The 25,086-nt window shown below is 44.9% G+C and overlaps 1 protein-coding gene and 1 long non-coding RNA gene across 5 annotated transcripts in view; both read right to left on the minus strand.

Moving 5' to 3' along the window:
• The window catches only part of ZDHHC14 (zinc finger DHHC-type palmitoyltransferase 14), a 278,576-nt gene that overhangs the window by 205,515 nt on the left and 47,975 nt on the right, over positions 1 to 25,086 (minus strand). The gene's annotated exons all lie outside the window — the stretch shown is intronic.
• Positions 11,409 to 14,552, minus strand: LOC139080788 (uncharacterized). Its single transcript, XR_011535567.1, has 3 exons — positions 14,419 to 14,552; positions 13,974 to 14,058; positions 11,409 to 11,547 (listed from the first exon to the last, which is right to left on the minus strand). It is a non-coding gene; the product is annotated as an uncharacterized lncRNA (long non-coding RNA).

A 25,086-nucleotide genomic window follows, 5' to 3' on the forward strand; every position in this document is an offset into this window, starting at 1 on the left:
AGCATTAACAAAAGAAAACACCAGGTCGGCCTGTAGGTGCTATCGAATAACTCCTTCATTAATATGGAGATAACTATCAGTAATTTCAGAGACTTTTTAATGTGCTGGAAGAAAAATAATAGCATTTATCTTTATCTGCTTTTAATTGTATTAGTTCACGTTTAAAGATGCATTCAAAGTATTTTAAAAATCAGTAACATTATGTTACATTTTTTTCTTTATTTGATGGATAAACACATTTCACAGCCAGGGATCTTCTAGAACTAAAAAGCATGACCCACTATCATAAGTGTTTTAGAAAAATGACAGAGAATTACTCTTTGATAATAGAAGAAAAGTGCATTCACCAGTAGCAAAGATTGAGGTCATGGCAGGGAAAATAAGTAGACAATGCATAAAAATGGCTGATGTGTATCTTTTGACTTTCTTTCTTTGTCCCTTTTGGGGTAGCTGAAATGCAAATATGATGACTGGAGCTGGAGCAGCCATTTTGGACTGTGAGGTAATCTTGGGAATGTAAGCCAGCTACAGCGAGCAACAAAAAGGAGTCTGTGGACTTGAGGACTTTGAGGAGCAGCACTGCCACACCAATCCTAGCCTATGCGAGAGAATTAAAGATTTGTTTTGTCTAAGCAGATGATATTTTTTCTATTGCTCACAGACAAACTTCAACCTAAGTTATATACTCCACATTTAGCCCTTGAGATAGGTATAAGATTTGGAACACCAGCTGCCAACTAATAAGCAGGGTTATTTTCAGAGCCAGAGTTGAAAATAGCGCATCGGCCGCCAGAAGTAAGTATCTATGTGGGGTCACCTGTGGTCCCTTACCCTGCAAAGAAAACAAAAGCCTTAAACGAATGAAATGTAGCAGAAGTCCAGGGGGACCACCTTGTCACCATCTGGTCTTTGAAGGAACGATGCTGTACCTCCAGCATCTAACGCCGTGTCTGGGCACAGCAGATGTTTAATAAATCTCCACTGAATTAAAGAAATTGAAGTCAAGGATTGCTAATCAATCTGAGCCCAGGGATCCAACGACTGGAGGATCCTTTTTAGTACAGAACAAAATCAGAAAATACGAAACTTCAAGTCTGTGTGAAAACGTGCCTTAGAATTAAAGCCCTTGGATGGTCCCGGTTTCACGGTAGCGTGGCACTAGAGCACAGAATAACTTCTGTTCATGAGAATTGAAAGCTCGAGTCTGTGGGATCAGAGAAGAGGGAATTCAGGATTGTCAAAGCTTCTGTGTGTTGCCACTTGTCATTCAGATTTCATAAAGCTTAAACATGAAAGATCAACACTCAGACAGAATCTCTTTTGAATCAAAAGAACATAGATGAAAAGTCGAGATCCCTATGCGATTCCTGTCTGAAGAAAATGCCCCTAAGATCCTGGAGATCCCAACTTCAACAACAGCTCCTGTTCTGCTCAATCAATCCGGCCCATTACCGAAGCCTCGCAGAACAGGAGATTTCTACCATGCAAAAAACCAAACGGAAAAGGGAGCGGGAGACAGATGCAGAAGACAAGAATCTTGCTTATTCCTCCACACTAGGCGCTCAACTGCCATTTTGTTATTAAAAAGAACACTTCTCACGTTTCAGCGGTCTTTATGAGATTTGTCAAACGTTTTTCTTTTTAATTTACTTTATAAAATCTAAGCCCAAATTTCCTGGAGAGAACAGAAAATGAAGGCATCATAAACTCTACCAAAAGCAAAGGCTGACATTGCAGAGTTGAGCAGAACGTGGGGGCTACCGTATTTTAAATTTAGCAGAAGGCTGTGAATCTTTAAAAAAAATCCGTAATTGTGTTAGGCAATTTCCATACCGGAACATACCCAACATGCACACGCACACACACACTTTTCAAAAAAAATCCCGCCTCAGTGATATTACCGCTTGGAGACAGAGCAGTTTAAGCAAAGGGGGTATGTTTCAGGTTGTAGATGGGGAAGCCAGTGTTTCCTGAAGGTGACTCATCAAGCAGATGGTTTAAGTGGTACATGGACACACTTAACCCCTACAAGTGAGTCCATCTGTAGAAAAAGACTAAATGCACTAAGAAATTAAGAGTGCAGGTGTAGGCATTTGGAAATACTGGTAAAACATGTCAGAGACTGGAAATCTGTCCACGTCCACGGGCAGGTTTGGGTGGAAGGAGGGGATAGTGGTGCACCATGAGCTCAGCCTCAGAACTCGCTGACCAGCACCACCAGGGCCATCCCGACTTTCTGGACTGCCCACCAGAGCTCGCAGGACCCCAAGACTGTCAGCATTCTCTGCCGGCCCCCACAGCTCCGGGGACCCCATTCATCCCTTGGGACTTCAGCAGGCACCTTCTGTTCCCTTATCCTGCTTTCTTGCTTTCCCTCAAAAGTATATACCATCTCCAATAATTCAAGAACCAAGGCTTCCAGAAAATAATCTGAGTGTGGGTTTTTTGTTTTTTGATTTCTGTGAAATGCTTCTATAGTAAAGAATGGAGTTTGGTTTACCTGAACCAAATGCTCTCTTAAATAATTCTTTTTACTGTAGTCTAGCAGTAGATTAATCATTATTTCATCATTCCACATATTAGTGAATGCTGATTGAATGAGCAGATACTTATTAAGTCAATGGACCAGGCACTGTGCTAGCAACTGGGGATGCACTGCCCTTTGGGAGCTCATTGTTCAACTCACAGAATGACTCTGTTTTTATTATTAAGGAGCAGGTCCAGACTTCACCTCTCTGTCCTTGACAACAACAAATGACCTAGAAAATGGACAAGGTCATTGTTCTTCTATTTGCCACTTCTCCAAATACCTCAAAAACTGTTATTATTTCTGATATTGATTTGTGCTAAATTTACCAAAGGAAGATGCACCAAGGATTAGCATTTGTAAGCTCTGATGAAGGTCAAGATCGCAGCAAAGGTTAATCGGTTTCTTTGGAAATTGTAAGCGTGGCGAAGGCATTCTAGTTCATCCATCTCAGCATTCCACCCAGACAGGAGGCAGAGCTCGCCTGTAAAGAAGGACGCGGTCAATCTCTATAGACACACACAAACACAAGAACAGCTTTTTGACATCACCATCTCTCAACAGTTGACGGTAATTATTACATAAAAACACTAACATGTTTCTGCATGTAGAGATCCATCATATTACACGAAGTCCAAATCAGGGTAAAATAAAATGCTGTACATGGATATGCGCCTTGAAGAACGTGACTTAAGACTCTTCCCTGGATAACATTTACGGGAAGCACAGCTGCTGTCTTCTTTACTGCTATTTGCACACCTGCATTAGCTGCCCTGAGTCCAGTTTACAGATGCGAGGAGGGGCGTTGAAATCCAATTGTCAAAAGGCATAAATAGATTTGCAGTAAAGACAGGACTTTTTTAGAAATTGGTTCGGTTTTTTATTTACCTCTTGAAGCAATAAGATTGATCCATTCAAGGGCTGCTTAGTTCCAGACCCTTCAGTTTGCCAAGAAAATATTCTACATAAGAATGAAAGGAGAAGAATACTGAGGGATCAGGAATTCCCGAAGTTCAGGAAACAGTCTGGTGATTGCTTCTTTCTTTAGTGCTTAACTCGGTGTATTTCATGGACTCGGAACTATTCCTCTTCAAATACATTTATTTGCTAACATTTATAAATATTTACCAAAGTTGTTGCCAGGTGTCTCAATAGCACCATCAGATGAAGCTCACGAGTGTTACGGAAAAATCTACAACTTAGTTTGGATTGAGAAATACCATAAATGGGTAATTTCCTTCATCTCACCTCGTCAGTCCCTAGCATGGGCCTCTCATTAGACAGAAAGCAGATGTGACAGCCGGGCCTAAAGAATCATCATACTCATTAATTCTTATGATACGCCAGACACTGCTATGCGCTTTACACATAAAATCTCACTTAGTCCTCAAAACAGTCCTATGAAGATATACCATGGCTATCCCCCCTTCAGAGGTGAGACCACCAGGGCCCAGAGAAACGAAAGCTGCTCAAGATCACATGGCTGGAAAGTGGAGAAGCTGCAGTTTAAGCCATAAATCTGCCTGATGTCAAAGCTCATCAATGCACAGGGGAAAAATTTCAAAGTAGTGGTTTGCCCAAGGTGCCTACATCTTTGAGTGAATTTTCCCATCAATAATAAGTCAGAAGGGATTATGGCACTGTCTGACTCCACTTGGAGAGTAAAGTTAGTTCATGTGCCCCGAGGACTCTAAGCGTATAAATGAAAACAATTAAAAGTGGGCTCAAAGTAAGTAAAAGAAGCCAGACAGAAAAGCCTATGGATGGTATGATTCCATTGTATGAAATTCTTGAAAAGGCAAAACTATAGTGACAGCAGATCTGTGGTTGCCAGGAGGCGGGGGAAGGGATGGACTTCAAAGGGGCACAAGAGATGATAGAAGGATGATAGAAATTCTTTATTATAACTGTGGAGCTGGTTTTGTTATTTATTTATTTATTTTTTTGGTGAGGAAGATTGGCCCTGAGCTAACATCCATTGCCAATCTTCTTCTTTTTGCTTGAGGAAGATTGTCGCTGAGCTAACATCTGTGCTAGTCTTCCTCTATTTTGTATGTGGGATGCTGCCACAGCATGGCTTGATGAGCGCTGTGTAGGTCCCCACCCAGGATCTAAACCCCTGAACCCCGGGCCACCAAAGCAGAGCATGTGAACTTAACCACTACGCCACCAGGCTGGCCCCAGCTGTGGGGCTGTTTTCACAATGGAAGATATTTGTCAAACTCATCCAACTGTACACTTAAAATGGGTGAATTGTATGTAAATTACACCTCTATAAATCTGATTTTTTTAAGTGTGCTTAAAAGGGAATTGAATAATATTCATATAACATACAATGGATACTCGTTCTATTCACTTTTTAATCTAACTTTCAGGTAAACCTATGTTTGGTGGGAAACTCTTGAATGTATTTGAAGAACCAAAAGCTTTCAGAGTTTGAGGCTTCCCATTTCTTTATGAACCTGACTTCACCCCATTGGAAATTTATCTTTCTCTGATGACAAATGTTTGTGACCGTTTATGATAAGATTGTGGTCCTGGGCACCTGGGAGGTAGGTGGTATATGCAAAGAGGCCCGCCCTCAAAGTCAGATGGCTTTTACTCTTGGTCTGGCCCTTCTGCATCACAGCTGTGTGAACTTAGGCAAGTCACTAAACTTCTCTGAGTCTAAATTTTCTCCTTTATAAAATGAGGATAAGGTTTATGAGAACTAAGTGGTGAATTATAAATAAAAGGACTTTCATTTTGATTATTTCAATATGTTAAAAATGTCTCATTTTTCAAAAATAAGAAGATAGTCTGTCCAAGAAACTGACAGTCTAGCCTACTGTAGCCTCTATGGTTGAAGTCATAAAATCTAAAGTTTACTAAGTTTCTTATTCGTCCTCTCATCGTTCCAAGCACACAACCAGAATTTGAGAAGGGACCCCCTGTATTGTTCACTGTGCCTGGCTACCTGCTCAGCACACTTAATAGTGATTTCTGGGTTATCACCGGTAAAAGATGATAACCCGAGAGAAAAAGGATAGGATCGGTATGTCAAGTAGAGGCGAAAGCAACACAGATTTTAAAAACTATCATTTGTTGAAATGAAGCGAATATGGAGCAAAATGATTTTTTATGGTTATTTGTGAGGTTGCCATATTCAACTCAGATATTTAACAGATAGAGTGACTTTTATCCCCCACACACACTCTAGGCAGGAGAAACATTCATTTGGTGGAGGTAAATATTCATGGTAGAACAAAGTTTTGCTTTGCAATTATCCCAAATATATCCTTTCAGTTACTTAAAGTCAGATCTAAGCATCATCGTTACAAAAACATCAAATAAAAATATTTTTTAGGGGCTGGCCTGATAGCGCAGTGGTTAAGTGTGCTGGTTCCACTTTGGCGGCCCAGGGTTCACCGGTTTGGATCCCGGGTGAGGACATGGCACTGCTTGTCAAGCCATGCTGTGGTAGGCGTCCCACATATACAGTAGAGGAAGACGGGCACAGATGTTAGCTCAGGGCGAGGCTTCCTCAGCAAAAAGAGGAGGATTGGCAGCAGTTAGCTCAGGGCTAATCTTCCTCCAAAAAAAAAAAAATTTAAACACTGCTGACAAAAGTTTATAGTTTCATTGGAGGAAAGTCCCAATATTTGTGGCATGTTGGATAAAAGTCAAAAGAGGCCTATTCACCCTGTACTTAAACATGTAAATGTCACAAATCAAAGGAAGAGACTTAAGGAAAGAGGTCCATCCTCCTCCTTTGACAAAAGTATTTCCCCAGGACCTGGAAGGCCAAGTTCTAATGCAGGGTTCTTGGACCCCTAGGCATTGCTCATGCAGCGCCCGGCCCTGGCCTTTCTCATCCTCCTTCCCACCGTGGTTCCGTTCCCTATCTGTCTCGGGGGGACAGTCCAGCCTGCACGTCCAAGCTCTTCACCCCACCTGCCACCTGGCCCACCCGCCAGTCCTAGGGGTGCAGAGCCCCACGCAGCACGGGGAAGAGACTCCATGGCCTCTGTAAGTCGTTCAAGGTCATGTGGACAAGGAATTCCAGGTCCTGGGTACCTGGAGTGTGGTCTATAAGATGGGGAAGATGCGCCCATTTGGCCCTCAGCTTCCTGACCCTGTGGGGAGACAGACACCAACAGACAGTCCTGAGCAAGGCCGCTTCTTGCCCATACTGGACACTACATGCACAAATAAAACCTTCAGCAGATAAAACAGGATTATATTCAGACAACACATATTTATGAAAATATCTATCTATGTGTGTGTCTATATACATATACACAGAGACATAAAGAGATCAGTATATAATTCTGATACAGCAAGTCGCTAATTACATAATACAGACAATACGTCACGGAGTGAGAAAAGGAAGAGATATACCCACTGAAGGGTCAAGAAAAACATTTGGGATGAGGTAGGGCTGGAGCTGGGTTTTTAGGAAGGACAGATGTGGAGAAGGCTCGAGGGGGACAAATGGCAACTGTAAAGCTGAGTGTGAACACAGTGTGCACATTAGGGCATAAAAGGTGAGTTTTTCCCAGATGTGGTATCTCGATGACCTAGATCCAGGAAGGGCTGAGGCAGACGCCAAGTGTCCCGAACATAATAAATATCATTAAACACAGACTGGGTTCCAGGAAGTAAAGGGAAGTATGGCCACTTGAAATTCATGTTGGAAGAAGGTTATAAACCAAGAGGTATGACCAGATCGAAATAACCCTAGAATCTCCCTAATTCACTCACACCCCAACTGACTCATGCTTCGGGGTCAAGGCTGTGGGCGGCGCCTGAGCTGGTGAAAAGATGCCTGCCCCAGAGATGGCTCTGTGCTGAAGCCACTGCTGGAAGAAGGATATTAAGTTTGATGTCTTGGTTTCATAACTATTAAACTCCAGGCATTTGGCAGCATTGAAGTTTACACCCTAACCATCCCCCACCACTGCTTCTCTCTCTCTCAAGCTTTTTCCAAACTAAAACCATCCTGCCTCACTAATTTTTTTTTCTGCATCTAAATATAGTTTTTAAAAAACAATAACATTAAGGGCCTGGTAAAAAAGAGTAGAAGGGAGATGTTTCATCTTCAGATCAGCCTTTTATTTTAATAGACTTCCCAAATAATTTCTACAGGACATTAGTCTTAAAAGAACATCTCTCCATCCCCATGCATGGTGCCCTGTACCTCTGTGGTCCGCTCACCATCCCAAGATGGCGCAGGGGGCTTGAGACTCCCCAGGAGGAGGCGTCTGGCCAAAGCGGGGCGCTGCACCCGGACACCAGCGCTGCCCTCTCTAACCCGAGCCCAAAGGCATGCTCTGTTGCTTTAAAAATAGAAACTGTTTTGGCCAGACAACTGCGTGAAATGGAGCTGCAACAGGAAGAAGACAGGGGCAAGACAAATGGACCAAGGTTTCATCTATTTCTGGCCCAACTTGGTTTTGTTTATTTTTGATAAACTCTGATGGCCCCTGTCTAATCAAAAATGCTGCAAGAAACTGGCACAAGACAGAGGCAAAATTAACTCTTAGAGTCCCTCCATCGCTCTGGGTGATAGTAATTTATCTCCAGGAATTTGGAGTTATTATTTTCAATGGTTTTACATATATAAACAATGTATATAAACTCTGTGTGTGTGTGTGTGTATCAGCAATGCTAATACCGTTTGCTAGGAGTCACTGGGACTGCCCCCTGGTCCCCACCGCAAAGCCCGCCTCTGTTGACTTGCTCAGAATCACTGCCCTCAACTCTGGCCTCCACAGGGACTCCTCCCACTGGGGTCCTTGTTCCCTCTGTGTTGGACCCAGCTTCTGGCCACGTGTTCACTTTAGAACCTTGCCTCGGTCCTTCCACTCAGCCTCCTGCCAGACCCTTCTCTGACCGCCAGCTCTTCCTCCACTGCTTTAGTCTCAGCCTTGATTGACTGACCATTTCCCCAGCCTCTCAACGGGGAAATGATGGCCTGTGAAGGCCTTTTTACCAAAGACCGCCCACAAAATGCCTTCTGCAACTGAGGTGGGAGAATTTTCACTGACCTTCCTGGATTTAGACGGGGAAAAAATACATCTTCTCACTGGAGGGTTACCTCAGATCTTCTTCCATTCTCATCACTTAACTCAACAGTTTCCCGGTGCCCCCACAAGCGAATACCCCATCCCATGAGAAAAGGCAGAAATGGAAACTTGTACCCAAGATTCCACTGTCAGCGAGGTCACACTCAGTAATGGTGGGTCCCATTGTGGATGTGTAATCTGTAACAATATTTTGGAATATAATGGAAGATGGAGTCAGATAGACAAATTAAAACCTTCACTCTGCCACTTATTAGCTGTTTGCCTTTGGGTAAGTTCCATGACCTCCTGGTCCTCAATTTCCTCACTTATAAAATATAAAGCTCAGGGGCCGGCCCCGTGGCCGAGTGGTTCCCTTTGCACGCTCCCCTTCAGTGGCCCAGGGTTTCACCGGCTCAGATCCTGGGCGCAGACCTAGCACCACTCATCAGGCCATGCTGGGGTGGCATCCCACACAGCAGAGCTAGAGGGACCTACAACCAGAACATACAACTATGTATTGGGGGCTTCGGGGAGAAGAAGATATATATATATAAAGCTCATGAGATCCTTGTGAAGAATAAATGAAATACTATATGAAGACAAAGCCCTAGCACACAGAAGGCATTTAGAAATGTTTGCTGACTCTGAAAGATAATAATATTCATTTATTGCACGCTCACAATATAGCAGGCACTGTTTTAAAAGCTTTACCTACATTAAGATACTTAATCTCATACACAACCCTAAAAGGCAGGCATCTCCACTTTACAGAGGAGGATAACTGGGGCCCAGAGAGGTCAGGGCACTGCCCAAAGTCACACAGCTAGTAAGAGGCAGAACTGGGATATGCTGGCAATCGGTCATAGTGTTATCAGATCAGTGGAAGCCATAAACATGCATGTGTAGCTAATTCGTCTTAGCGTGCTGGGATGGAAAAGTCTCTTAGTCGTTCATATTAAAGCTGGACCTGTGTTAATCCTCTCCGTATTGACGGGTTTCTCCGTTGCCGATAGCAGCCACCGTGGGCCAGTGAAGAACAGTTCTCGTGGGTCCCTGGCTGCCGTCTTCGGTCTTATTAAAAGTCCGCAATCTGGTTTCTTTAAATTCTATGTTCCTCTCCCTCAAGTGAATGCCGAGGCTGAGGCACGAGGGACGGGAGCAGAGCAGAGGGAGTGGGGTTAGCAAGAGATGACCATAGGGACAGCATTCCCATCACTCTGGCAGCGGGACCCTGACCCGAGCGACCTGTGGAAAGTTATCTGAGTTGCCTTCAAACTAGTAACAGAGGAAAGGACTACCTCACGTTTGCCCATTGATACTCTTTCACCAAGTTCTGGATAAATCTTCCTTGCAAGAGTCTTGGGATTGTTGTTTTAAAAGAAAACACCAGGAGCACGGCAGCGGCAGAGGATGCCCCTACGAGTGCCCTGCCGAGCAAAAGCCAGAAAGAGAGGAATGAATGGCCCCTCGGGAGGCATCTGGTGGGAGGGCTCCGGGCCTGGGTGACTTGAGCTTCTTCTGCAGGGCGACAAAGGCACATTGTTCCCTGGGCTCCAGGGAACGCTCTCGACATCAAGATAAAAGGGCCCTGGGCGAAACGCCAGGAAATGACGTAGTGCAAACATTTTTCTTCTCTTTAGTTAATGGAAATAATATTTACTTTGCCACTGACAAACAGGCACGCGAGGAGAAAGGGACTTAGAAACCTATGAGGGGTTTGAAAGCCAGGGGACAGAGGGCTCCGGTACGCCATTACTAACCCACTTATCGTCTCCCAAACGGATTCCGTCACAACAGCCATAGTTCCTGCCTCAGATGTGAAGGCAGCATGAGGATGTTTTCAAATAACTCTATGAATATTAGGGGTGTCTTCAGCAGAGCGCTGCCTCTACTATTCCGAGGCTGGAAAAGGAACATCACTACATCAGTTTTACAGTTAATAAAGCGGAGGAACCAAGAGGATACAAGATTTATATCATGAGTTAACCGTAACGCTAATGCTAAACCTTCTATAGTCAGCACTGGGCCTGTACCACCTCTTTTTATAAACTTTGTTTTCTTATATTATTCAACTTGAGAGCAAAGACTTATTCATATTGACACAAAATACTTTTCCTATAGCATATTGAGCAATAAAATCTTCGTCGTAAGAAACAGATTCAAATGTAACGCCTGTTGGAAGATCCAAAATAAAGTGTGTAGCACAATTAATTTCTAATGTGATTTTTGTTCTGTAGGAAGTTTCTCAAGCAACAAAGAGCACTTCTTATGCATATGCATGAAGGGCTTCTGGAAGGACAGATTCACGAGAAACTAGTAATGGCCCCATGAGTGGAACTGAAGGAAGTTGGGAGACCGGGAGAGAAGGGAGCTTTCCATTGACAATTCTTTTATCCCTTTTGAATTTTGAACATTATGAGTGCTGTGCCTGTTGAATAAATGAATAAATAATGCTATTTACATTCTTCTAAATAAGAAGTTGGATCCAGATATCTCTGAAAAATTTATCTGAGGTTAAATAGGAATGTGCCTGATGACTTTATTCCCAAAGAAGGTTGCAGCCAAGATCTACACACCAGAGCTGTGATGTCCTGGCTGAGTTCACTTCCCACCTGCCCTGTTTCATCCTTTGGCTGCCGGTTGACCCGAGTAACTCCAGTACCCTGACTGAGACACAGAGATCGTGAGTCACAGCTCCAGGTCCTGCTCTGCAGCCACCTGCTTCCCTCTTGTCAAGCCACGCCCACCTCCCCTTACCCAAGCTCTGGGTCTCTCTTGGTCCAGGGCCACGTGATGCCTCAGGATGGTGTGAGAGCACACTTATCCAAAAACATGGGCCGCAAGTATCTGGAAAGTCCTGGTCACACTTCTCAAATCAAGACAGTTCTCAGAGCTTTGTCCACAAGAGACCTGAAGATCATCACTTTGCTGTTCCTTACAGCTCCTAAAGTGGTTCTCAAGGAGAGACCAGATCTGGAAGTGAAAGCAAAGAACTACAAACTGAGTTGCACAGAGCACATTGACAAGCCATGATCAAATACCCAAACCACAGTGGGGACGCCAGTGCAGACCACGCCCTTACACGGGCAAAGACAAGGCGCAGACTGCCGGATTCTCCAGGGATAGACACAGCTCCCGCTGTCTCCATCCCCAACAAGAATGCACATCCACGCCCTTTGTCATGTGACCTGAAATGCATGCTGGTAACAGCATATACCTCCGGTCCCACTGTCCAGACCGGCCATGGGACTTCCTTTGGCCAAGAGAATGTGAACAAATGTGGCACCTGCCATATCAAAGAAGAAGCTTTAAATTCAACATTGTGGTCAGTGTGGCGTCTTCCTTCTGCCCTCTGCCCTAAGAATGGTATGTCCAGACAATGCTGCTGCTGGAATGAGAAGACCCACGCAGGCACCTGCAGCCCTGTGTTACAGGAGCAAGAAATAAGCATTTGTCGTTGAAAGCCACGGAACCATTGCAATTGTGCATTACAGTAGCAAAGTCGACTAATACACTGCCCTAAGTCATCTGGCTTGTGAGTCACATGACTTGTGAGTTCCGTCTTCAACTTCCTTGCACACGCACCAGTGTGGTCCTGCTAGGTCTCACTGGAAGGGTTCAGGTGACCAACAGTGACACCCAACATCCTTGAGCTATTTTCTATGACCTAGACAAATGGATGCTCACCAGGACTAGTGACTGTCAACAGCTGGTGGAATTTATTATTAAAAAGTTGGATATGACGTATTCTTTAAACAGGTGCACTGCTGCATCGTTGGGGCTGATTTGTGCTAAGCAGAATGGAATTCTCCACGCTTCCTTTCTAGTTTAACCTGGACATTCTGGGAGTCATCATCACAAACCTTTTACATACAGAAATTCATTCCGTAAGTACACACCGGGTACCACCTATGTGCCAGGAACTGGGCTAGGCTATTTCATTGCTGTAAGCTACACACATTTCACTGTAGGCACAGGTTATTTTCATTTGTTGCAAAGTCAATGGTACAATGTGCCTTTAGGTGTGCAGAGTGGTCCAGCAGGCTGGAGAGGAGAGGTGTTAACTGCAGAATACTTTTTCACATCACTAACAGTCTTTCCTCTACTTCCTGGGGAGGCCGGTTAGTACAGTAGTAAGAACACAGCCTCTGAAATCAGACAGCCAGTTGAAACACGTGGCTGTATGACTTTGAGCAGAGGCCTCTCTAAGCCCGGTTTCTGCATCCGTAAGAGCATCTCCCCCTGGCTTGTCATGAGGAATGAATGAGAAACGCAGAGAAAGCTTCAGGCACAGGTCCTGGCATTGTGTAAGAATTCGTTATCTATTATTGACCATTATTAGTTCTGTACCCATGGTCATAGTAGAGCTATTCCATCTTATTTTTCACTTAACAATTTTACTTCTCCCAATGTTCTCCATTAATGAATACATTAAGGCAGTTGAGATACTGAGATCTTTTCATAATTAAATCCGACATATGAGGAAGAAGGAAATGAAGCCCATACATGTTTTGAACATAGGTTTCCATGAAACATGAGATCTTCTCTATATGGACATGACACACATACACACACTAGAAAATGGAAACTTTTTTCTTTTTCCTTCTTTTATCCTTTACTTTTTTATACAAGAGGCTGTGTCTGGATTTGCACATGTGCTTGTCAGAGAGAAATTAACATAGGAAATTTTCCTTCCTTCCTCCCACACGACACATCTGCCAATCTAACACTTGCAGAAGCAGTGAGCGAGGAGCAGGCCACAGCCTCAGAGAACAAATAACCAAATTAACAGAAATTGGGAAATAAGAACAAGTGTTTGGTGTCCGCCTGGAAACAACTTCCAGTTGAAGAGCTCTCTTCTCAAATATCAGAAAAAACCTGCTGGAACAGAATGCAGGATTTGGAAAGCCCAGAAAGATCCGAGCCACGAGCGATCCTTCCAGACAAAATGCTCTGTCTATTTCCCGTCTCTGCCATGATCTATCACCTCCTATAAGGCGTGCTAGGCCTTCCCTCTTTTCAGCTTCCACTAGTGACTTACTTGTCGACCCAAAAAAGGAGCAGAAAGAGAAATATGGGGAAGTGTTAGGTTTACTCTGGGTTAGCACTGAAACGGTCAAAGACCCTTGAACCAGAAAAGACCTAGTAAGTCCCACGGCCTACTGCCCTCCCTGCAAACAGCTCAACTTCTCAAACAGGAGTCCTTTTTGCAGGTTGAGGATACCAAATATTTATTGAGGACATGCTACGTGCTAGGCATTGTGCCAGGTTCTGCAAGAGATATAAAAATGTGTGCGTCTCATTAATCCTTCATGAAGCTGCCTTCAGGGGACTTATACTGATGATGAACAGTATTACCAATCAATCATTCATTCGACAAATGTTTATTGAGCACCTACCATTCCTAGGCTCAAGTCTTGATTCTGAAGATTCAGTAGAAAATAAAAGACTTAAAAATTTTGTCCTTGAGAAGGATACGTTTTACTGGAAAGAAAAAAGTAATAAGCAAGATTAAAAAGTAAAACATATTATATTAGATAGTGATCAGAAGGAAGGGTTAAAAATGAAGTAGGAAAGGGGGACAGGAAGGGTAGGGGGATTTCCACTTTAGATAAGGCGGCCATGGGGAGGGGAGCACAACAGAAGGTGACATTTGAGTAAACACTTGAAGGAAAAGAAGGAAGAAGCCATGTGTACATCTAGGGGAAAGAGTTCCCAGCAAAGGGAACAGCCAGTGCCCAGACCATGTGGGAAAGAGGCTGGGTGTGGGGTGGCTGGAGCACATGGGCATGAGGAGAGGGGTGGGGCTGAGGTGACCGGGGCAGGTCACCCAGGGAAGCTCACACAGAGATGTCCCGGGCATCATGAGGGCTCTGACGACTCTGAGCAGAGGAGCAACCTCATCCGACTTCTGCGTTAAAAGATCATTCTTGTCGCTGTGTCGAGAACAGGGCTGGAGATGGGCTGGCGGGAGCGGGAGACCCAGCAGGAGGAAATGATCGAGGTCTGGGCGCAAGGCTGCCACCGAGGGGGTGAATCACGTCCAGCCACATCCAAGAGCACGTCTCTGACACAGGGTGAAACAGGAAGGCCACACGGGGGGGATGACCAAGGGCCATCACTCTCCAGAGCTGGGAACAAAGTGCTTCAGCGCTGAGGCCCTGGGAAGCCAGCATGCAGAAGCAGGGAAAGGGTTGCTGAGCCCCGGAGAACCCACGTCCTCATTTATAAAGCAGGGACAATCATAACAACAGCCATCAGACCTGACGATGACCACGGGCCGCCGAGGACACGCAGGGGCGACTAGAGATGACTCCCTTAGACAACCCACGTTCTTCCCAGACAGAGCAGCCTGATAAACAGCTCTGAGAAACGCGGAGGCTCTCGCTGAGCACAAGCTTCAGATGACTGTAACTCAGGAGGCAGCGTTGCCAACAGTAAGATGCTCTTTAAAGGAAAGCTCGAGCCACTAAGTGAAAAAGAAGAAATCCTCAGACACCCAGGGTACGAGCAGGGGCGCGGGGCACCCACGGGTCTCGGAGTCCCCAGTTGTGAGGCTGGAACACAGCCGCAGTCTGTTTTACTGCTCTTCTCCAGACAACTTCCTTTTACCTTTGAAATGGAACGCCACACCTGAACACAGTATTCTGATATGGTTCTGATAAATGGCCCGAGGGAAGACAAGTCGCTGATCCAGCCACATCATGCTGCTATTAATACACTGGAGTACATACGCTTCAAAGAAATGTCACAGCACTTCCTTGGGCATCCAGAAAGACACCCAGATCTTTTGGAGCATATTTGCCTATGACCATGGCCGTCTTTCCCTGCATAGGAGCTGTGTTTGAACCAGTCTTGGTCAAGCCTCTGCTGTTCTGATGGATCGTTTCTAATACATAGATTTCAAGGCCACTTGGAACCCTACTCCCCTCTTGCAAGATATTAACAAATCCACCAAATTTGTGTGATACGTAAATGTTATAAACATGCTCACCTTTTTTCAGCCAGGTTCCCGAAAACGTACTAAATAACATAGCTATTAATGCACATTCAGATTCCAGGACACGTGAAAAGGCTGTCTTCCCAGCAGGAAGTGCAAACTAAAGAAGCACCCACAGCCTCTGAAAGAGAGGGCTCTCCCAGCATCAGAGGAGCTCACCTTTCTGTGTTCTGCCGGAAGAGGAACACAGCACAGAGGTCAACAGGTGCGCTCCGCGGGAGACCACCAGCTCTGCCACCGACTTCAGTGTGACCTTGGATAAGTGGCTTGGTCTTTCTTTGACTCAGATTTCCTATCGCCAAAATGAGGATAACTCTCGTACCTACCTCCTAGGGCTGATCTGAGGACGAAATGAGTTAATACACAGGAAATATTTAGTACAGTATATCCATGCTCATTAAATTTGTACACATGCTCAATAAATTTCTCAGCATTTGTGGACCAAAACCAATGCTAAGCTCTTTGCATCCTTATTTTTTTTAACCCGTTATTTTGAAATAATTACAGACTCACAGGAAGTTGCAAAAATAGTACAGACAGGTCCCATGCACCCTTCACCCAGTGTCGCCCAGTGGTAACGTCTCTGTCAGCTTCATCTTTTTCAATCATCACATTTTATGAGGTAAATATCATTATCAGCCCCAACGGACTGATGAGGAAACTAAGGCGTTTCCTTAGTTAGACAGAAGTGAGATAACTCGCCCCAGGCCACACAGCTAGGAATCAGTGGAATTCTAGAACCCACACTTTCATTACCCACCACGTTACACACTTGTGGAGGGGGACTGGAAAGAAAATATGGAGGGAAGAACAGGGACACCGTCTCTCTGATTCCGATCAGATTGCCTGCTCCAATAGCTCCTCCTTTGCACAAATTTGAGGTGTAAGAAAATATCCCTCAAGAAAGGAAAGGACAGGTATGTGGCAAATGCAGGGTTGGGGGGAGCAAATCTTCATGGAGAAATTCCAGACCCCTCCGAGTGACAGGCAGTCTCCCAGGGCTCCTGATTCCACTTGGCTCCAAGCTTTGCTGAGGTTTTCTGGGAGAAGCCACCAAACCCTGAAGTCCAATAAGCTAAACACATTCCTAGTTACAGGGGCTCTTAGGTGGGTCGTCAGGATTTCTTGATGAACATGATTAGGTTACAGAATAAGTATAATTATAGCAAACATTTATATACCACATACTGTGAGCGGAGCACTTTATATTTATTAACTAATGTCATCCCTCAAGATCTCTCTCGGGTAGGTCTTACCATCTCCATTTTAAAGATGGGGAAACTAAGGCCCAGAGAGGTTAAGTAGTTCACCTGAGGTCACACAGCTGGTAAGTGCTAGGGTCAGGGATTTGAACCCAGGCAGCCTGGCTGGAGAGCTCATGCTCCTGGCCACTACGCATCTTGCCTCTCTGAAGACTAAAAAGATCTAATGAACCCCAAGTAGATTCGAATACCTTGTCTTCTAAAATGGTTCCTTGAATGGACCAGGAAAGAATTGTGCTTTCCTCTTCCTGCTCCTCCCACAGGGCTTAGTCCAGTGAGGAGCATTTTCAGACTCTAGTGAAACTGCATGACTCTCCTAGGAGATGCTCCATTAGGTTGGCACCTTCATCTCTTCCTGGAGGCCCAGTGGTTACCTCTCAGGACTCTGGGCATTTCTTAGTGCTTCTGTGCAAATGGCTTATTTATCTAATTTGGTGCCTTCGCAAATAAAGTTAAGCCATAAATCAATACCTACTGAGACTTCTCTTTTTTTCTTTCTTTCTTCTTCTTCTTCTTCTTCTTCTTTTTTTTTTTTTTTTTGCTGAGGAAGATTCACCCTGAGCTAGCATCTGTTGCCAATCTTCCTCCTTTTGTATGTGAGCCACAGCTACAGCATGGCCACTGATAGATGAGTGGTGCTAGGTCCACACCTGGGGAACCAAACTGGGTGGCTGAAGTGGAGCGTGCCAAACATAACCACTAGCCTGCTGGGGCTGACCCATCCTTTTCTTTTTAATAAGAGAGATTTTAGAATCAGTCCTTCTCCCATCTTTAGAAAACTCCCCATATCTTCTACAAAGTCTTAAAATTAACTTCTAATGCTCTGCAATTGTAGTTACCATTTTCTTCAGGCCCTAAGATATTTTGAGACTGAAGAAAGGAAATCTTTAGCAGGAAGTAAGAGATGTAATGGCGACGCTAGATAGGGAAGATAACATTCTTTGGATGGGGAACTGCACCAACGCTAGGCGACAGGGTGTTAAAGAAAAGTCACTCAGTGACCCTTGCAATTCACTGCCATAAAGACTCTTTGTTGGCAATACGATTCTTTAAGCAGTGAAGCAGCTAACTCAGCACGATTGCTCAATTCTAGATGAATTCAGCTCTTGGAACACACTAAAGTCTAGACAATGCTCTGAATTTATCACTTATAAAATACATTTGTCCTAAGCTTTCCTTACTACACCCATCACCAGATACATCCATAACCTCCACAGCTTTGGCTCAAACTGTGATTGGAACAGTATTCTAACTTCCTGACACAAACACTAATATTTTGGCTGCTTCCAACGTGACATCCAGACTTTCGGATCTCAAAAACAATGCCTGGGATCAGGGAGGAACATCCTGTGGTACGAGAGAAGGAAAAATTTCTTTTATTCCCTGAGAAAGTCCTTTTATAAAGGTACAGGCTTCTTCTGATATCGCTGTTGAAATGTAGTTTAATATAGCTGTTACTATGGCGATTCTCACATTCGCAAATGCGCATGGGATTTGAGCATTGTGCTCTACTTAGATAACTGTGAAGATAATGTGTTAACTTCAGTTGATGAAAAACAGTTGTCTACACCTGACATTTGTTTTCAAGAGTTTTGCTAATTTTCTGTACTTCCAAATGCAACTCAAAGAGATTAATCTTACAATCTCTAAAATTCTCTTAATTTGGCTTAGAGATTTCCTTATTCCTCTGACAAAATAGAAATAATCACTCCATATAAAAAACAATCCTATTTCTAGAATCTCTGAGAACTTTCCGTAAAGCACTCTTATCGTCAATGCTTGCTTTCTTCTTGCCCAGGAAAGCCCGAATTTGTGACACCTTCGCATTCAGCTCAAGAAGTATATTTTTCCAGGTAAAGACTTTCTTACACTCTCTTCCACTTTCTCATTTCTTTTTGAAGATTTATAAATTTTTCACAACCGGATTAATTAAAACTACCTGAGATCCTTAATGTCACTGAAGTGTTCGCTTAAAAACAGTTAAAATGGTAAATTTTATGTTATGCATATTTTACTGCAATAAAAAAGTGACATGATAGGTCAGTACACATAACTTTTAGCTCACTTAGTCCCTATTTAGAAAATCAAGTAATTTATAAAATAAAGAGAAAGCAGACCTGGATGTATTTTTTCACTCCATCATCCCATAGAAGCAGTGAGGTCTATAAATTTAACCAACTTGTGCTTTCCCTTCTTCTACCGAAATCTGACCTACGTGACCCCATAATTCCATATAGGGAAGAATGAATCATAGAATTCACAGAACTGTTTCCCCCAGTTTTAAATATACAAATTCATGATCCCACAGCAATCAACAATATAGAGGCCTCGAAGAGTTAGTAGCCTTCCATAATACATATTAAAGCATATTTTACCCTGATGTAGAAGGTCATTTTATCAGGAACAAGAAAATGCTGAGGCCCAGCCTTTAAGGGAAGGATTCTTAAACTGGGGTCTTCAGGGATCCGTGACCCCACTGAGTGGATCCAAGTGCTCTATATAGGAACAGGCGGGAATTTTTCTGGGAAGAGGGCTCATTGCTTCCTTTCAAAAAGATTAAGAACCTGAACCTTTTAAAAAAGTAAGAATAGATTGATGGTTGCAAGAGGTGGGGGGTGGGGAGTGAGAGAAATTTGTAAATTGGAGTTTTTTGCTTTATTTTAAATAAATTCTTTATTTAAAAGTAGAAAAGGTAACACTGATAGTGGGGAGTGGTTCCTCAAATGCCATCCTCACAAGCAAAAGTGAAAATTCCCCTCCTTCCTGTTTTGGGTGATGTGAGTGGCGATAAGAGGACCAGGCCTTGTGATGTGAACCGCATGGATGTGAACCGTAAATTACAGCTGTGAATTACGATCTGTTCTCCCAGAGATCTTTTCCCCAGGTGCTCCTGGCGCCAGCACCCTGTCACCTGGGCCACTTCCCTCTGCACGTTGCCCTGCATCAGCAATTCTCCATCAGGGGTGTGTGAAAGCACCAAGATATGTCAAAAGCCATGGGGAAAGTGCAGCAATTTATGAGTTAATAAGTAATATTTGAGCTGCAGAGGGCGTACAGAGTTTTCCTTCTAACAAAACATTGGAAAGGAGTTGAGACTATCCGTGACCTCACTCTCCGTGGGTCACTCAAATTCCCATATAGTTTTTAAAGGGAAATGAAAGAAAGGGTGGCAGTTAACACTGCCGGGAATTGCACATTCATAAAAAGATAATAAATAACTATTCTGTTCCATTAAACTCTGTACTTATATAATTGTTCTTTCATATTCTGTTGGGAATGCTTTTTCAACATCTGGGAGAGCTTATTATATTAGCATTGCCGTTTTTAAGATAAGAAAACCATTAATGTTTATTAAAGTATAGGTCATTTGATAGTATCTGTTCATTTCACTGTAGATCAGAGGGACCATCTGGTCAACTTGACCTAAACGCAGGAGAACAAGCCATGCGCCATATCTCTGGCTGGGCTTAGGAATCTCATTGTTAATTCCACCTCCAAACTTTCTTTCCCTTTGTTTAATTTTTCTGTCGGTATAAATAATGAGCACTGGTGTTCTTTCAGGTCCATCTCTTGCTAGAGCAGACGTTTTCTGAAAAACAAATTGTAAATGGTAAAGTCTGACCTATAACCTTCAAAGCAGATGCATCAAACCCCATTTGGGTTTAATCACTCAGCAAGCACTTATGAGGACCTCCCTAAGCACCTGCTTCTACTTCATTGACTGGATAATATTTCAACTTTCTGGGAAGTGCAAGTATCTTTAGGAACGACTGTAGCCCGAGAAGATAGTCCCAGATGTTAAACAAAACAAAACAAAAGAACCTAAGTCTCATGGCAGAGACAAACCCACTCAAGGTCGGGGAAGGAATGGAACGAGGGCTTGTCCAGGATGCTCATGAGCACAGCTCAGCGCACACTGTTCACTTTCACGACACCATTATAAAGAGAATCTAGGCATCCTCTGGAGGGGAAATGGCCTCCTTAAGGAAGGACACAGCCATTAACCTAATTTGGTGTTCCCGCATTGTCTCCGTGGGTGCATCTGAAAATGAAAATGTGCCGTCCAGCGTAAAGCTTCATGGGACCGGAAAACAGCCACCCTTCAGCAAAAGGCACTTGGCGAGGTTCCCGCTGCAGCGCCCCAGGCCCATCGCCCTCTTTTAAGCCACACCGATCATGGGAAAGGCCAGGGTTGCATTGGGAAGACCTGTGGTCACAGGCCAGGCCCATACAAACAGGGCCAGTTGTTGTCACCGTGTCACGTGCACAACCACAGCCCCTGCCCTTTCTCAGCAGCAGCCGAGTCTCATTATCCCCCCCACTTATAACCCCACTTGGCAGACGAAGGGCTCCTCTGCTCCCTTGTCCCCAACGTCTGCCCCTCCAGCCCCTTCTTGGGAGCTTGGGCCTGTCCTCAGCACCCCCTCGGTACTCCCTCCAGACAGCTCTATACAAATGATTTCCCTGTGGACTCGCCTGCTCGACCTCCCTCCAGCGTTCTAGAATGGCGTGTCCTAATTTGCTAGAACTGCCGCATCTGGAAATCCCACAGGCACCATGGAATCAACATGACCCAGACGGAACGCATCATCTTTCCAAAGCAGACCTGCCCGGATCCCCCACTTTCCACGAACAGGATCATCATCCCCCAGGGATTCACGCAATCCTTCCCCCTCACCCTTAGGGAGTCGCCAAGTCCTGCCGACTCAGCCTCCCCGAGTGTGTCGCACCTGCACCTGCCACTGCATTCTTCTCACAACCCCCCAATTCAAGTCCCCATGACTTCTCACCTGGACCTCTTTAGTCCCTGACTCATCCTGGCGTCTCCCGAGGGGTCTCTGCTTCCAATCCAAACCATCCTACTGCTGCCAGACTCGTTTACCTGAAGCCCAGCCCCAATCCTATCCCTTGCCACAGGAAAGCATTAGGGAGTGAATTAAGCATAAAAATCATAGCTAACCGTCATCAAGTGCTTACTTCACTGTGTGTCAACACGGCGCTAACCACTGGACAGGTCTGACGTTATTGAATCTTCCAAACAATGAGGCTGTACCTTCATTATCTCCATTTCACAAATAAGGAAGAAATGGAGGATCAGAAACACTCAAGAAGTTATCCAAGGCCCCACACCGAGCACCGGGCAGGACTCTGAGAACTGCTCTCTACAGACCATTTCCCTTGGAATCCAATGGCCTCCCACAGTGTGACGTCAACCTCCTGTTCCGGCCTCATCAGTTAGCACTCAGTGCCCTCTTCTTGCCCAAGACACTGGGAAAAATAAACTAGTCTCTGCCCCAGTTCTGCAAGCCCATGTTCTTCTCTCTGCCTAAGCTATCCTCCATGCCCACATTCCTCCCAACCGTCCACCCAGACAGTCCACACTGAGCACACCCTCATGGGGTGCCAGGCTCTCTGCCACTCTGCCAGGCCCTTGGGATACAGGGAAGAAAGGAAAGAAGGAATGGAAGGAGGGCGGAGGGAGTGCCCCTGCCCTACTAAACTTATAGTCTAAGGCCAGAGACAGACATTGGTCAGGAAAGTGCATATTGGCCGGCCCGGTGGCGTAGTGGTTAAGTTTGCACACTTCACTTTGGTGGCCCGAGGTTCACCAGTTCGAATCCTGGGCTCGGACCTACATACCGCTCCTCAGGCCATGCTGTGGCGGTGTCCCACACAGAAGAACTAGAAGGACTTACAACTAGGATATACAACTACGTCTTCAGGCTTTGGGGAGGGGAAAAAAAAGAGGAAGATTGACAACAGATGTTAGCTCAGGACCACTCTTCCTCGCAAAAACAAAACAAAACAAAAAGCAAGCACATATTCACTCACATCCTAGCCTTTCCTCAAGGTTCTCCCCAGTACCATCTACTCCATGAAAGCTTTCTGAAGCACCCCTTCCCTCTCCTCTCTCTCTCACATCTCCACACGTGCTAGCATTTTCCCTGGAGTGCCCATTACTCCTGCCTTCTTCCCCTTACTTACCTAAGCTCCCTGGATGAGGAGGCAAGCTCCCCGTGGGCGGGGCGTATGTATTCAAACCCTAGACCTACCTCTTACTACCTCGTGACTTCACAGAGCCTCAGTTTCCACATCTGTAAAGCTCTTAAGATCAGTATGAGGATGAAGCAACATAAACGTACGTAACACCCCAGGACCTGACACGGCAATTCGTCCATATGAACAGGAACTCCTACACGCACAATGGCAGAGATCCGCTGTGTTCAGCGATGCCACGAATGACGTGCAGTATGTCTCTGTGTGAAGGTCAAAATGAATAAACGGCTGGAGAAACCCGGGAAGCTCATTCTCAAAAGGCTTTGCTGGCAGTCCAGGAATGGAAACCCTGGGCAGGTCCCCTCTCCCGAGACTGGATCCAGCGCAGGCAGGGCGATTACGAAACCTGTCACGCAAGGATTCTCTCCGTCAAGGAGCAGGTCCAGTTTCATTAAGCAAATAGCTCCACGGGCACCATAAAGGAGGGGAGGAGAGCAGAGTCGCCTCTTATTTTAAACCTGGTTCGTCCCTATAACGTAAAGTTTCTTGAGTGCTTGTCTTCATAGGGGCCAATCCACACTGACAAAAATTTGATAAACTGAATAAAACTGGGTGAAAGATCCATTTCGAAACTATCCAGAGGATAGTAAAAGAAAGCCCCGCTGCAGCTATTACTGTGGATAAATAATTCACAGATTTGTGTTTTCAGTGACCCAAATACAATGTTTCAGGGCACTTAGGAGCATTACATGAGGAACCAGTGGGAAATGGCGGCAGAGGTGAAATCATTTTATCAGATCAAGTCCTCCGAGAGACTTACGGAGCGGAAGAAACGAGAAGGCTGGGGCCGCCCCAGACGTGGTCTGGGGTGATATGAAACACCTGCCAGCCCGGTGTAAACAAGCCTTGGCTCTCAAGGGGGTCCTCACCCCACTAGGGGGTCCCAACAGGAAGGACTAGCCACGCCCTGACTCCGCACTCCCCTGGCCTCAGTCTACCCAGAACATCAGAATAGCTCCGTGACCCTGAACTCAAAATAGAATAGAATCATTAATATAATTTATAATATAAATATATAAATTTTTTTTGGAAGAAGAAGATTAGCCCTGAGCTAACATCTGCCACCAATCCTTCTCTTTTTGCAGAGGAAGGCTGGTCCTGAGCTAACATCCATGCCCATCGTCCTCTACTTTATACGTGGGACGCCTACCACAGCATGGCTTGACAAACGGTGCCATGTCCGCACCCGGGATCCGAACCGGAGAACCCCAGACCACCAAAGCAGAACGTGTGAACTTAACCGCTACGCCATCCTATTAATCTATATTTTATAAGTTAGCCTCTCTTATTTTTAGATTATCACCCGTTAATTATATATTCGATATAATACTGTTTTTCTTTCCTATTTTCTTTTTGTTGTTGGAGCTAGTATAATCTTGAGCTGGATTTCTCTAAAATCCTCTATCATACCACTTGGCAGTGTCAAAAACCAGATTTGGAGGCACTGTCTCTGGCATCACAGGGGCTTACAGCTGTTGACGATGCCAACACTTGGTGAACTCACATACTGATGCAGTTACCAGGGAAGAAGTGTGTGTGTGGAGGGGAGTGGATCTCTTTTTCCCCAGTTGCAGCTATTTCCTTTGCACGAAAGTCCAGTGCCCCTTCGGGAAAGATGTAACCCAGCCAACTGGAAGACATCAAAGCATCCTCCATTTTCACAGCACATGTCACGTCTGAGTTTGTTAATATCTCCATTGGAAAAGGACGCTTGTCAAGTTCACTGAGGGCCACCAGCTGTGCTCTGGATCACGAGCCGGTGCATCTGGGCACGTGTTTACACACGCCACTCTGTCCCACTGCTGTTACCAAAACTTCCAAGGGGCACAGTCAGGCAATCGGAGACTCTTGAGAGCTGGAAGACATCTGGAGCTCACGGGGCCACGGCCCCCAGCGTAACTAGGACAAAACAGTCCCATGGAGATAAGCGGTTGCCCAGGAGTCTACAATTAGACAACATCTCTCCCTGGGCCAGACCCCTAGAGCCCTAAGCCTCTGGTTTTATCTCAGTCGCCACTTTTGCAACCTTTCTTCCTTTATTTAAGGAACATCTGTGAGTTTCTGCACTGGGGCAAATAAAAAGTACTCTCCAACAGGGGACTATAAGTATTCAAAGACCACCCTCCTTCCATGATCAGGAAAGACACACAATGGTATTTGGTATTCGGCTTGTAAACATGGGCCCACATAAAA

The sequence above is a fragment of the Equus przewalskii genome, chromosome 32 (assembly GCF_037783145.1).
Source record: "Equus przewalskii isolate Varuska chromosome 32, EquPr2, whole genome shotgun sequence".
In the NCBI taxonomy this organism is placed as follows: domain Eukaryota; kingdom Metazoa; phylum Chordata; class Mammalia; order Perissodactyla; family Equidae; genus Equus; species Equus przewalskii.